At 47.3% G+C, this 15904-nt stretch overlaps 1 long non-coding RNA gene across 1 annotated transcript in view; it reads right to left on the reverse strand.

Moving 5' to 3' along the window:
- Window positions 1-14906: 14906 nt before the first annotated feature.
- The window catches only part of LOC140420164 (uncharacterized), a 29352-nt gene continuing 28354 nt past the window's right edge, over window positions 14907-15904 (reverse strand). Inside the window, exon 3 of the long non-coding RNA XR_011946214.1 lies at window positions 14907-15281. This is a non-coding gene — a long non-coding RNA (uncharacterized lncRNA). The remainder of the gene's footprint in view (window positions 15282-15904) is intronic.

Genomic DNA, 15904 nt, shown 5'->3' on the forward strand with positions numbered 1-15904 from the left:
GGTTTTGTGAGAGAGGATATGGAGAGAATGTGGGGAAGAGCATAACTAGAGAACATCAATACTTTATACACATGATATGGAGACACCAATCCCTATCTACATGTGTTCCAGATTTTAATGTAATTGTCCAATACAGAAAACACAGTATTTTGTGTCAGTGTGGGTCTCACCCCCAAACCCAAGGAAGTAATGAGAATTGAAATAACCTAAGAGTTAGAAAGGAGAAAAGTCCCAAAAATGGAGCAGTCTGTGACAGGACACAAATTAGTTGCCTCTTATCCTGGAGAAATTAAGGACCCAACAAAGTGTGTGTCTGAAACATTAATTCATTTGACAAATATCAAAATATTAAACTCCAACTGGTATCAGGGATTATTATCAACAGAAACAAACTCCAGCTGTCAGAATGAACATGGTTCAGTCCTGGATGTGATTAACAGCAGCAATAACAGCAGAATCCAACCCCTGCAGTCACTCGTGAAGTCTCTGGTGTCTCAGCATGTGGGATGACCAAGTGAATCTCTTCCACACACACAGAGCAGATAAACGGCCTCTCCCCAGTGTGAGTGCGTTGGTGTTTCAGCAGATCAGATGTAGTTTTATAGCTCTTCTCACAGTCAGAACATTTAAAAGTTTTCTGATAGATAGTTTTTTGAAGAATAAAGGGATTAAGGGTTATGGTGTTCGGGCTGGAAATTGGAGCTGAGTCCACAAAAGATCAGCCATGATCTCATTGAATGGCGGAGCAGGCTCGAGGGGCCAGATGGCCGACTACTGCTCCTAGTTCTTATGATCACTGAACAAGTTGATGTGTAGCAAGGTTCCATAAGTGAAGGAATCTCTTCCCACACTTGGAGCAGGTGAACGACCTCTCTCCAGTGTGAACTGTCTGGTGTCTCTGCAGGTTAGATCAATGATTAAATCTTTCCCCACACACAGAGCAAGGGAACAGCCTCTCCCCAGGGTGAACTTGCTGATGTGTGAACAGGTTGGCTGACTGAGTGAATCCCTTCCCACACTCGGAGCAGGTGAATGGCCTCTTTCCGGTGTGAACTCGCTGGTGTCTCAGCAGATCCATTTCACTTTTGAAGCTCTTCTCACAGTCAGAACAGTTAAAAGATCTCTTATTACTGTGCACAAGTTGATATTTCATAAGGTGTGCTGACTGAGTAAATCCCTTTCCACACAGGGAGTAGGTGAATGGTCTCTCCCCAGTGTGACTGCGTTGATGAGCTTCCGGCAGGGATGGAGATTTGAACCCCTTCCCACAGTCTCCACATTTCCACCGTTTCTCCATGGTGCCGATGACCTTGTGTCTGTCCAGATTGGAGCCTCATTCACACACAGAACATCGTGTACAGTTTCTCGCTGCTGTGAATGATGTGATGTTTTTTCAGGCTGTGTAACTGGTTAAGGCTCTTTTCACAGTCAGCTCACTGGAACACATTCACTTGCGTATGTATGTGTCTCGGTGCTTTTTCCAGTCACACTGACCTTCCCAGAGATAGAAGACAAACATTTCTCCTTCCACATTCAGGGGCCGATGATATTCATATCCTGACAAATCAAAAGGCTCTCAAACCTTGAGTTTGCTGCCTGTAAGTCTTTCCATTCCATACCCTGTAAAAAGAATCAAAGTAGAATGAAACTCAATGGACAGCACAAAAACAGGTCATTGTATCCAGTGTCAGTGTATATATTCCCCATGAGCCTACCACTTCTCTCTGTCTGTAGGTCTTTCTATTCCTTTCTCTCTTGTGTCTGCAACTTGCTAAGTGCATTCATGCTGTTTTCCTCAACCAGTCCCTGTGGCAGCAAGTTCCACACCCTCTGGATAAAGATATTGAATCTAACCAGTACTATCCTGTGTGGCCGAAGAGCGATGCTGCCTCTTTTCTCAATTTCCTGCAGAGGCTGAATCATTGTTGATGAAAAAGCGTTGAGCCCAGCAGCATTACTCTTGTCTGATCATCTCTGGAAAGCAGGCGTACCAGCAAAGTCAGCTCAGCCTTCACAACACTCAGAATAAAGCCGATACCTTGTCAAGGAACTGCAATGAACCACAAACAACTATTTGTAGGAATCCCTGACTGCCTATCCTCCGGTAAAACATCTTGAGATGTTAGTGGCGATATGTGAATAAGATGCGGCGTTTCTTCATTCAAGTTTGTGAATTGGAATTCTACACCCTTGAAGGCTGTGGATGCTCAGTCGCTGAGTATATTCAAGACTGAATTCAAGAGATTATTGGATACAGAGGGAAAGAAGGAAAATGGCGACAAGAAGAAAAAGTGGAGCAGGCTCTATGTCCTCCAACTGCTCCTGTTTATTCTGCTCTTAAGTTGCTCTTGATGGACAGTGTACTCTTTACATTTAGTAAAATGACCAATAACGATTTCGGATGTTATTTTGGTTCCATTCAGGTTCCGAGAATCGTAGAGATGCATTGCACAAGAGGGGGCGATGGGGGTTGTTCAGCCCATCTTTCCTGTGCTGACTTTTAGAAAGAATGGACTTGTTCAGTCCCTCAGTCCAGATTCATGTCCCTCGCCTTGCACCTTCTCATACTCAGGTAACTATCCACCTCTCTTTTAAAATTAATTAGTGAATCGTATCGCTGCCTTTTCAGGCAGATCCTGGAACTCACTGAGTTTTGCTCAACTGCCATTGTGATACAGATAGTTCAATGAAGGCTTTGCAGTGGGCAGTACGAGAGTATTTCAAAAATATCAACAGAAAAATATGTTTGAATATTAAAATTATTGGATGGGAGGGTAGAGCTGGTCCAGGGTTCAGAATGATTTTTCTCCTGGTCACCTTGACCCTGAAGCCTCCACTTCCTGTTCCCTCACCAAAATGGCCGCACATGCGCCATTTCTACCAAGTTTCTACTTTGTTTCTACCAAGATGGCGGCCGGTCACCCTGGGTCAGTGGGCCTACACTAGACTCTGGACACTTTTGGAGCAGAGGGGGACAAATAGAAGTGGAGAGGCAGGAGGTAAAGGAGACAAATTTTATACAACGACAACTTGAACAATAACTTTGACAGAATCTCAAACCCCCAACTTCCCCAAAGTAAGAGGTGTACATGAAAACCACCACCTCCAATTCACACATCGTCCTGACTTGTCTGACATCCAGAATTGGGTGAACAGACATTTCCTCCAATTAAACATTGGAAATAGTGAAGTCATTGAGTTTGCACATTCTCCCAGTGTTTGCGTGGGTGTCATCCCCACAACCCAAAGATGTGCAGCGTAGGTGGATTGGCCACGCTAAATTGGAAAATAATAATTGGGAACTCTAAATTTATTTTAAAAAAGAAATAGTGAAGCCATTGTCTTATGGCCCTGCTACAAACTCCATTCTCTAGTCACCATCCACCTCCCTGGCAACTGTGTTTATTTTATCCTTTCACAGGGAGTGGATATTGCTGGGGAAAATCATTGCCCACTCCTAATTGCCCTCGAGAAGATGGTGGTCAGTTGTCTTCTCAAACCGCTGAAACACATGATCTGTAGGTTGGGCCACAGTGTGGCCAGGGTGGGAGTTCCAGGATTTTCACCCAACAACAGTGAAGGAACAGGGACATAGTTCCAAGTCAGGATGTTGTGTGGCTTGGAGGGGAACCTGCAGGTGATGGTGTTCTCATGTGTCTGCTGTGCTTGTCGTATGAGGTGGTCAAGGGTTGAAAAGTACTGTCCAAAGAGCCTTGATGAGTTGCTGCAGTGCATCTTGTAGGTGGTATGCGCACTGTGTGTGACTAATGCAGATTTCAATGTCATATTTGACCAGATGAGCTTTTGACTACATATTTGCACCATCACTAAAACTGTTTATATCCAGCTCAATAATATTGCCCGCCCTAGCCCTCACCTCAGTGTGTCTGCTCTGAAACCAACGTCTATGCAACTGTTATCTTTAAACTTGATGATTGCAACATACTCCTGACCAGCATCCCAACTTTTATCATCTGTAAACTTGAAGATAATTTGCTGCCCATTTTCTCACTCTTACCAATTCACTTTTCACTTGGCGCAGTCTTATCAACTGGTCAAACTATTGATTACCAGAGGCAGCAGCAACACATCCAGCTCTACCTGGCCCTGCTCGCCTCTGCCTAAACTGGTCACTATTTCTGGATTGTTCCTGGAAGCAAGGACAACCCAGATTCTGTTCTTCACGATCATCTTCCTAAATCTCTCTCCTGACTTCAAACAAGTGCAAGGAGCTCATTGATTTCTTTGTCACTGACACTGAGATCATCCATTCAGCTGAATCTACTTCCAAAAGTTATTTGTGAACTCGCCTGTGTCTCATTAGGTTTTGTGAGTGCGTGAATCTCTTCCCACACATGGAGCAGTTGAAAGGCCTCTCCCCGGTGTGAACTTGCTGGTGTGTTAGAAGGTCAGATGAATTAGTAAATCTCTTCCCACACTTGAAGCAGATGGGCGGTCTTTCCCCAATGTGACCACGTTTGTGTTTCAGTAGGTGTGATGAACTGCTGAATCCCTTCATACACACAGAGCAGATGAATGGCCGCTCGCCAGTGTGAATTCGCTGGTGAGTGCAAAGGTTGAACAATCGATTAAATTGTTTCCCACACATGGAGCAGGTGAAAGGTCTCTCCCCTGAGTGACTACGCAGATGAGTTTCCAGTTGGGATGGAGATATGAATGCCTTCCCACAGGCCCCACATTTCCGTGGTTTGTCTGTGGTGTGGATGTCCTTGTGTCTCTCCAGGTTGGACGATTTCCCACCTGTAGATTTCAAATTTCCCATAAAAAGGAGTTTATAAACATCATCATTGCCAATACCGAATAAAAATGAAGGAAAGACAATTCTAGTTTGTATGGAACAGGTTTTCTGCACTTCTTTCTGCGAAACAGTAAATCCTCATCACATACGTTCTCCCTCCTCCCTATGCTGGAATCCAAACCCCAGGGTGACAAACGAGCCCACATTTTCTGGGCCATATTTGAATCCACTGAGATTTGCTGCTTGGGTGTCTGACTCATCAACTGGACCTATGTAGAACTCTGTTCCAACCGTTCTGGCAGCCAACCACCCCCTCCCTGGCCTCACATTTCTGTCAGCAGCCCACCCAACACCGCCCACCTCTTCACACAGACCCATGCAAGCTTACCTTTAATTTTCACCATGAGAGTTTGTCAGTCTGCCAAACCTTTCAAACCACCTTCAAAATTCCTTTCTTTACAGTTTACCCGCTCCCTCCACTCTGGCTGGGTTCAGTTCTCAAGTCCCTCTGTGTAAAGTGAGAATAAATCGGTAATTTTCTCTCCTGGTCACTGGAATCCTGATGCCCCGCCCACTCTGTTGTTTCACCAAGGCGGCCGCAGCTGAAGCAAACAAGCCCCGTGAGCTCAAAATCAGGAGCTGTGGGTTCTTTTTGGCGGTTTGGGGCCTGCAGCGGGTGTTTGTGAATCCTCCCGCCCACCTCCCAGGGCTTCCTTCCTTTCCAGAGATCAGAGTCCTCATTGATTTGAGTGCAAAGTGTCAGCTCCTATTTATTGTTCCCCTCCCCCATCCTCTGATGTGAACCATCCCCCAGTCGCTGAAGCAGGATGGTGACCTTTAACCTGGGCCTGTTCCTAGGAGGGAGAAGCCCCGCAGCTGCAAATCAGGGAGCTGACAATGATTGTGAAGGGTTTGCGGATCCTCCCTCCCACCGCCTGACGCTAACTTTGCTTCCCCGGGACAAAGGACTCTCCTCCAGACAAACAATAGCATTGCGCCTGCGCGCTACTGTCTCACCTCATCAAACGCACTGCACATGCTCCAGATCACAATGCCCAGGGGAATGATTGACGGCAGCTCCGGACCACTAGTAATAGGGGGCGGGATGGAGGACCGAATGGGAGCAGCTGGTCCTCCAACCAATTGGAGCGAATGAGGGGCAGTGAATGAAGCATGCGCAATGCGGGAAATGGCGAGGGGTGGATGCTTTTTTTCTCGGATCTGTAATTTGTAAGCGGAAAATCGCAGATTGGAGCGTATGATGGAACCGGCGTGTGGACGGGAAGATTTCTATACAGGTTCTGTCATCTACAAACTCCCTCAAAAACCCATCAATCCCATTTATACTGAGCGGGTCCAAAGATTCCTTAAGTCATCCCGGTTAATGATCACCATCTTTATTGTGGGCAATGTGCAGCACTGAGCATGTGCGGCCGCCATCACATTGGGGGCAATATTTTCAGAGCTGGGTGGAGCTTGTTCCCCATTGTTTCGAATAGAGAAAACCTGTCCATCAAACTGGGTCACCCTTCGAGTCCCAATGACTTAACGATGAGGCAGGGTGGGAGCAGGGAAGGAAAGAAAAGGATGTAACTCCTGCTCTCTGGATCCTACTACCTCAAGGGACGTCCTGCCTTATGTGCCCAAAGATCTGTGGCAAAAGTACCCTTAAACATATGGAATTATGTTCACTACTCCCAAAATGTTCCCCTACTGAAACCTCAACCACCTGTCCAGGCTCATTCCCCAATACCAGATCCAGTACTGCCCCTTCCCTCGTTGGACTATCTACATATTGCACCAAGAACGAACTGCTGACAATGACAAGGGGTAAAGTTAAGTTCAGTAGGGCACACGAGTGGTCATCCTGAGTTAGAATTATATTCACACCCAAAGATGTGCTGGTTGGGTGGATTGGCCACGCTAAATTTCCCCTTAATTGGAAAAGAAATATAATTGGCTACTCTAAAATATTTTTTAAAAGTTAGAATTATAGAATCCTTGCTTCTGGGAGGGCAGTTTACGAGCTTTGAGGGGCTGACTGAGATGTTTGGGTTGGCGTGGGGAGAATGTTTTAGGTATATGCGGGTGCTTGACTTTGCAAGGAAGGTCTTCCCGACCTTCCCAATAATGCCTGTCTCCTCGCTGTTGGAGGCTGTGCTGTCAGCGGACGGGGGGGGGGGGGGGGGGGGGGGGGGGGGGGGGGTGGTGGAGAGGGGTTCGTCTCGGTGATTTACAAGGGGTTTTGGAGGAGGATGGCATGTCCATGGAGGGGTTAAGGCAAAGTGGGAGAGGAAAAGCGCTGGAGGAGGGGGTGTGCTTTGAGGTGCTGCGGAGGGTAAACGCCTCGACTTTGTGTGCGAGGCTGGGACTGATACCGCTGCAGGTGGTGTACAGGGTGCAAAGTCTTGTGGTCTTGGCTCCTTCAGGTGATGCCACCTAAGACAGAGTAAATAAAATCAGGAATACTCAGGAAGTATCAATTCGAGGAGCATAGATCTCTCAGTGGTAACAAAGGAATAGATCAGAGTTTTAGCAACAGATGCTCTGAGCCTTGGCTGGAGTCAGGCAATGTTACTGAGGTCGAATCCAGTCTTCAAGATTATGTAAATATGTGGTTGGGAGCAATTCACGGGGTCAAATATCACACCAACCATTTGGACAATGTCTTTCAACCTCAATCTCAAAACAATGACCAGGGTGAGGGATGGAGTCAGTGGCTAATAAATTGAGTTTGTTCCAGGGGCTGAACGCAATGTCTTCCCAATGTTGAAGTGGAGAAAGTTTCTGCTCACCCATTACTTACTGTCAGAACTGTGTGTGCCTTGGAGGGTAACCTGGATGTGATGGTGTTCACAGACCCGATATCTTGGTCCTTCAAGGAGGTGGAGGTTGAGGGGTTGGGAGATTCTGTCAATGTTCTGGTTAGATTTTGGAAAGAGAAATTCCCTCTCCTTCTCCGCCTCTGCTCTCAATCTTTTCTCACTCTCCTCCCCCCACAGAAGCCTGAAACTCTTCTGGCCCAGACCTGTGGAAGGTTCCCTTCCCTGAACGACATCAGTGAATCAGTTGTTCTTTTGTGAAAATCTGGCAGTTTTCAAGGTGACCTTTTCCTAGTGCCAGCCTCACAAATGACCAGATCTCAGCTCTATTTCACAATCCACCTTTGTGTTTTTCTGGATTTTCTCTCACTCCTTTTTTTCTGTCTAAACTGATTTCACAGGATATTGGAAGGGGAAGGTTTGCATTTGGGAAACATCACATCAGGATCTGACGGAGTCGCTTCAGTTATCGTTACTGAATGTCAGCAGGTTTTGAACATAATATAAGAATATAAGAACTGGGAGGGAGGGACCTTTGAGCCTGCTCCGCCATTCAATGAGATCATGGCAGATGTATTGTCGACTCAGCTCCACTTTCCCGCCAGAACACCATAACCCTTTATTCCTTTATTCTTCAAAAAACTATCTATCTTTATCTTGAAAACATTTAATGAAGGAGCTTCAACTGCTTCACTGGGCAGGGAATTCCATCGATTCACATGGAAGGAAAAAACACCGTTCACAGTGGAGAGAAACCATACATGTGTTGTGTGTGTGGACGAGGTTTCAACTAAACTTCTGGCCTGTCAAGACACAAGCGCATTCACACTGGCGCGAAACCGTGGAAATGTGGGGATTTGGTTTCCCGTCTGAGCTGGAAACTCATCGATGCACTCACACTGGGGAGAGACCATTCATCTGCTCCATGTGTGGGAAGGGATCTACTTGGTCATCAAACTTGCTGACACAACAGCAGGTTCACACTGGAGAGAAGCTGTTCACCTGCTGTGTGTGTGGAAAAGGATTCATGATCCATCCAAACGACTGAAACAGCAGCGAGTTCACACCGGGGAGAGACCATCTGCCTGCACTGAGTGTGGGAAGGGATTCACTCATATATCCACCCTGCTGAGACAACAGCGAGTTCACACTGACAAAATACCTTTTAAATGTCTGCACTGTGGGAAGTGCTTTAAAAGCTCTGGAAAACGGATGTACCATCAACATGTTTACACTGATGGGAGACATTTTAAATGCCCAGACTATGTGAAATGTTATGAAGGCTCCTGGGAGCTGATGTCCCATCAACATATTCACACTGATGAGAGACCGTTCAGGTGCTCTCGCTGTGGGACTGGGTTCAGGCGATCATCTCAACTCACTGTCCACCAGCAAATTCACACTGGGGAGAGGCCATTCATCTGATTGTGGGAAGGGATTCATGCAGTCATCCACCTTGCTGAAATACTAGTGGGATCATATTGGGGTGGCACAGTAGCACAGTGGTTAGCACTGTTGCTTCATAGCACCAGGGTCCCAGGTTCGATTCCCGGCTTGGGTCACTGTCTGTGCGGAGTCTGCACGTTCTCCCCGTGTCTGCGTGGGTTTCCTATGGGTGCTCCGGTTTCCTCCGAGTCCCGAAAGAGGTGAACATAGAACAATACAAGAGCAGCATGATGGCGCAGTGGTAGCACTGCAGACTCACGGCACCGAGGTCCCAGGTTCAATATCAGCTCTGGGTCACTGTCCGTGTGGAGTTTGCACATTCTCCCCGTGTTTGCGTGGGTGTCACCCCCACAACCCAAATATGTGCAGGGTAGGTGGATTGAACATGCTAAATTGCCCCTTAATTGGAAAAGATGAATTGGAAACATAGAACAATACAGCACAGGAACAGGCCCTTCGGCCCTCCAAGCCTGCGCCGACCCTGGTACCTGCCTAAACTAAACCGTCTGCACTTATGGAGTCCATATCCTTCCATTTCCACCCTATTCATATATTTATCTAATTGACCCTTAAATGCCGCTACCGTACCTGCTCCCACCACCTCCCCAGGCAGCACGTTCCATATATTTCCCACCCTGTGTAAAAAACCTGCTTCGCACATCTGTTCTGAACTTTTCCCCGCGCACTTTAAACCGATGTCCCCGAGTACTTGACTCTCCTACCCCAGGAAAGAGCATCTGACTATCCACTCTGTCCATACCACTCATAATCTTGTAGACCTCTATCAGCTCGCCTCTCAACCTCCGTTGTTCCAGTGAGAACTGACCAAGTTTATCTAACGTGCTGTTGGGTAATTTGGACATTCTGAATTCTCCCTCTGTGTACCCGAACAGACGGCAGAATGTGGCGACTCGGGGCTTTTCACTTCATTGCAATGTTAATGTGAGCTTACTTGTGACAATAGAGATTATTATTATTATTATTTTTGAAATATATTTTAATTAAGATTTTCGATCAAAAAGAATTTTCCATTTTTACAACTTTGTAACATAATGTACATTGACCGTTATTTAAACAATATATTAAACTAACAAGAAGTGCAGAAAAAGAACAAGAAAAGAGAAATAATAATACTGAAACAATAAATATAAACAACTAGCATGGAAAGAAAGAAAAGAACAACAAAAAAAACCAAACACCGAATACACCCTCCCCCCCCCCCCCCCCCCCCTCCTCCCCCCTGGGTTGCTGCTGCTGTCTTTCCTGTTTTCCCTTATCGCTCTGCGAGATAGTCAAGGAACGGTTGCCACCGCCTGGTGAACCCTTGAGCCGAACCTCTTAGTGCGTATTTTGTCCGCTCCAATTTTATAAACCCTGCCATGTTGTTTATCCAGGCCTCCACGCCCGGGGGGTTTGACTTCTTTCCACATAAGTAGAATCCTTCGCCGGGCTACTAGGGACGCAAAGGCCAAAACATCGGCCTCTCTCGCCTCCTGCACTCCCGGCTCTTCTGCAACCCCAAATATCGCTAACCCCCAGCTCGGTTCGACCCGGACCCCCACCACCTTTGAGATCATTCTTGCCACACCCACCCAGAACCCATGCAATACCGGACATGACCAAAACATGTGGGTGTGGTTCGCCGGGCTTCCCGCGCACCTCCCGCACCTATCCTCCACTCCAAAAAATCTACTCAGCCTTGCTCCCGTCATATGCGCCCTGTGTAGAACCTTGAATTGGATCAGGCTAAGCCTGGCACACGAGGACGAGGAATTTACCCTACTTAGGGCATCTGCCCACAGCCCCTCCTCAATCTCTTCCCCCAGCTCCTCCTCCCATTTACCCTTCAGCTCCTCTACCATCGTCTCCCCCTCGTCTCTCATTTCCCTGTATATATCGGACACTTTACCTTCACCGACCCATGCCCCCAAAATCACTCTGTCCTGGATCCCTTGCGCCGGGAGCTGCAGAAATTCCCTCACCTGTTGCCTCGCAAATGCCCTCACTTGCATATATCGGAAGGCATTCCCAGGTGGCAACCTGTATTTTTCTACCAATGCTCCCAAACCGCAAACGTCCCGTCCAAGAACAAGTCCTTCAACTTCCCAATTGCTGCTCACTGCCAAGATTGGAATCTCCCATCTATCGTCCCCGGGACGAACCTGTGATTGTTCCTTATCGGGGACCACACCGAGGCACCCGTCACTCCCCTATGTCGTCTCCACTGCCCCCAAATCTTTAAAGTCGCCACCACTACTGGGTTTGTGGTGTATTTTTTCGGGGGGAATGGGAACAGTGCCGTCGCCAGTGCTTTTAAACTTGTTCCCTTACAGGACGCCATCTCCAGCCTTTTCCACGCCGCCCCTTCTTCCCTCATCCACTTACATATCATAGACACATTGGCGGCCCAATAATAGTCACTCAGACTCGGCAGTGCCAGTCCCCCTCTGTCCCTACTGCGCTGCAGGGACCCCCTCTTTACCCTCGGGGTCTTTCCAGCCCACACAAAGCTCATGATACTCCTGTCCACTTTCTTGAAAAAGGCCTTTGTAATCAGTATGGGGAGGCACTGAAACACAAAAAGAAACCTCAGGAGGACCACCATTTTAACCGCTTGTACTCTACCCGCCAATGACAAGGGCACCATGTCCCACCTCTTAAAGTCCTCCTCCATCTGCTCTACCAGTCGCGTCAAGTTAAGTTTATGCAAGGTTCCCCAGTTCCTGGCCACCTGGATCCCTAGATATCGAAAATCCCTTGCTGCTCTCCTCAGCGGCAGATCGTCTATCCCCCTGCCCTGTTTCCCGGGGTGCATCACAAAAGGTTCACTCTTTCCCATATTCAATTTAAATCCCGAGAACTCTCCAAACTCCCTGAGTGTCTGCATTATCTCTGGCATCCCCTCCACTGGGTCCGCCACATATAGCAGCAAATCATCCGCATATAATGACACCCGATGTTCCTCTCCTCCTCTGAGCACCCCCCTCCACTTCTTAGAGCCCCTCAGCGCTATGGCCAATGGCTCAATTGCCAACGCGAACAGTAACGGGGACAGGGGGCACCCCAGTCTTGTGCCCCTATGTAATTGGAAATAGTCGGATCGTTGCCTGTTTGTAACCACGCTTGCCACCGGGGCCCCGTACAGGAGCTGAACCCATCTGATGTACCCCTCTCCAAATCCAAATCTCTTCAGTACCTCCCACAGGTAGTCCCACTCCACTCTATCAAATGCCTTCTCTGCATCCATCACCACCACTATCTCCGCCTCCCCCTCTGGTGGGGGCATTATCATCACCCCCAGCAACCTTCGTATATTGGCATTCAATTGCCTCCCTTTAACAAACCCTGTCTGGTCGTCATGTACTACCCCTGGGACACTGTCCTCTATCCTTGTCGCCATCACTTTGGCCAGTAACTTGGCACCTACATTTAGGAGGGAGATGGGCCTGTATGACCCGCACTGCAGCGGGTCTTTGTCTCGTTTCAGGATCAACGATATCGTCGCCTCCGACATTGTCGGGGGTAGTGTCCCCCTTTCCTTAGCCTCATTGAAGGTTCTGGTCAGGCGTGGGGCCAGTAGGTCCACATATTTCCTGTAAAATTCCACCGGGAACCCATCTGGTCCCAGGGCCTTTCCTGCCTGCATGTTCCCAATTCCTTTAATCACCTCTTCCACCTCGATCTGCGCTCCCAAACCTGCCACCTCCTGCTCCTCAACCCTCGAGAACTCCAGCTGATCCAGGAAGTGTATCATTCCCTCTTTCCCCTCCGGGGGTTGGGACTTATACAGCCTCTCATAAAATGACTTAAACACCCCGTTCACCCTCCCCGCTCTCTGCTCCATCCTTCCCTCCCCGTCCCTAACTCCTCCGATCTCTCTCGCCGCCCCCCTCTTCCTAAGTTGTTGGGCCAGCAATCGGCTCGCCTTTTCCCCATATTCGTATTGTATTCCCTGTGCCTTCCTCCACTGCTTCTCCGCCTTACCCGTGGTCAGCAGGTCAAACTCCGTCTGTAGTCTCCGTCTTTCCCTGTATAGCCCTTCATCCGGGGCCTCCGCATATTGCCTATCCACCCTCAGAATCTCCCCGATCAGTCTCTCCCTTTCTTTACCCTCTTGTTTCCCACTGTGGGCTCTTATGGAAATCAGCTCCCCCCTAACCACCGCCTTCAGCGCCTCCCATACTACTCCCACCTGGACCGCTCCATCATCATTGACCTCTAGGTATCTTTCAATACATCCCCTCACCCTTCCACATACCCCCTCGTCCGCCAACAGTCCCCTGTCTAATCTCCAAAGTGGGCGCTGCTCCTTTTCCTCTCCTAGATCCAGAACCACCCAATGTGGGGCGTGATCTGAAATGGCTATAGCCAAATATTCCGTTCCTACCACTTTCGGGATCAGCGCCCTTCCTAGGACAAAAAAGTCTATCCGGGAGTATACTTTATGGACGTGGGAGAAGAAGGAAAACTCTTTACTCCTCGGTCTAGCAAATCTCCAGGGATCTACTCCTAGATTATTATTATTAAAGACAGAACTTTCAAATGTCTAAACTGTGGGAAATTCTATAAAACGTCCGGGGAACTGATGTCCCATCAGCTTGTTCACATTGATAAGAGACCGTTCAGGTGCTCTCACTGTGGGACTAGATTAATGCGATCGAAGCAACTCACTGTACACCGGCGAATTCACACTGGGGAGATCCAATATTTCCTCATAGTTAAAATTCTCCATCCCATAAATCATCATAAATCTCCTCTGCAACGGGCAGCATGAGGTCCCAGGTTCGATCCCGACTCTGGGTCACTGTCCGCGTGGAGTTTGCACATTCTCCCTGTGCTTGTGTGGGTTTCGCCCCCACAACACAAAGTTGTGCAGGGTAGGTCGATTGGCCACAATAAATTGCCCCTTAATTGGAAAAAATTAATTGGGCACTCTAAATTTAAATAAATAAATAAATCTCCTCTGCAGTCTCTCTCGTGTGATCACATCCTTCCTGTAATATGGCTGTGGTCTAACTGGTGGTTGATGCAGTTCCAGCACAATCTCCCTGTTCTCATAATCTCAGCCATTGTCTACCAAAGGAAACTATCCCACCTGCCTTCCTAAGCACTGAAGAGAGTGAGAGGCAGCTGAGAGAGACAGAGGGAGAGCGAGGAAGCAGAGGGAGTGAGAGGCACCAGAGAGAGAGAGAGGAGCAGCAGAGACTGAGAGAGGCAGGAGAGAGAGAGGAGAGACTAGAGAGACAGTCTAGTCAGTAACAAAAATAAGTAATGGAATTGAGTTCAGACATGGATCTGCATGAACTGACACCACTTTATTGACAGATTGACAAGATGGTCACTGTACTTGAATCAATGTTATTCACTTTTGGAATTGAATGAATAAAGGGTAGATTAACTATATCACAATCACCCAGTATAAAATATGTCTGTTTAATACAGAACAGGATTAAACCCAGTGTCCAATATTAGAGGTCTTTGTGGCTGTTGGACGCCTGGTTTCACTGTCCAGCTGACAAGCCCACAGCTTCAGTGAACTCGTCTACCCAGGGTCTGTTTCTAAACCCTCATCACAACATATTACCTGGTTAGCTATTGTATATATCATCATGGTCAGACAGCTCACACAAAGCTCAACCAGAAATTATGGTTCTTCTTTCTACTGATCCCAGCTACTACAAGGGGTCACAGCATCTCCTGCCCTCAGCTCTGTTACTGGGCTGTCATTGACATGAGCAACAGAGAGACAGCAAGTTGCCTGAGGCTGAATGGGAAGTTGAAACTTGTGACTCAAAACCAACTGTGTAAGATCTCTGAAAAGATCAGGAATTTTAAAAGATAAATTCTAAACCCAGTGAACAAATTAATGAGTCATAAGACAAAAACTTCAGGTTTTATTACTTTTACTGCAACAAACTAGAAGCAACAATGCCTTAACACTATTTTAATAGGGAACGTATCCCTTAAACTATAAAAAGAATGTAGCCCTTTTACTTTTAAGACAATCAAAAATCACACTCCATGGTTACGTCGCTGAAGTTGTCACTCAATTCTCCTGGAACCAGCCCAATGTGATTCTTCGTTCCTGTGTTTACTTCCATTCTGTTCCTTCGCCTGACTGGCAACCCTTAACCCCAGAAGTGTCTTTTGCAGTGATGGTTTTCCTGATGATATTCAGGTCCTGATAAACCAAGTGACTCTTCCAAACCCCGAAGTGGCATTCGTTTTTTTTCTGCAAATCTTCATCTAATATCCTGAAAAAGGAATTTATAAAAGGAAATTGAGAATAGGCAATTCTAGTTTCCATCCAACAGACTCTCCCTCCATTCTCACTCTGTAATATCCATCCTCCTAATTCTCTAAAGGTGCTGATTCAGGCTGACTGACAGATCCCTGCTCACTGCTTCCCGTCTTGGAGAGGCCTGAAAATCTCCATGCAGACTGAACTCAAAATGTGTGGAACATACAGACTAGATTCACTTCCTTTCTCTTCAATTGCTGCAAGTTACCAATGACCCCTCAGGATGAGAAAATAAATGAAAAGATAAAGCAGACTTGGAGCGGCTGCTGCCTCTTCGGCATTCCAGAACGATAAGCGGTAGCAAATTCAAAACAGTTTTAATTTTTAAAAAAAATTTAGAGTACCCAATTATTTTTTTGTCCAATTAAGGGCCAATTTAGTGTGACCAATCCACCTTCTCTGCACATCTTTGGGTTGTGGAGGTGAAACCTACTCAGACACAGGGAGAAAGTGCAAACTCCACACAGTGACCCAGGGCCGGGCTCGAACCCAGGTCCTCAGCGCCGTAGACAGCAGTGCTAACCACTGGGCCACAGTGCTGCCCTATTCAAAACAGAGTTGAGGTGAAACTGCTTC

Source organism: Scyliorhinus torazame, chromosome 5 (genome assembly GCF_047496885.1).
Source record: "Scyliorhinus torazame isolate Kashiwa2021f chromosome 5, sScyTor2.1, whole genome shotgun sequence".
In the NCBI taxonomy this organism is placed as follows: Eukaryota; Metazoa; Chordata; class Chondrichthyes; order Carcharhiniformes; family Scyliorhinidae; genus Scyliorhinus; species Scyliorhinus torazame.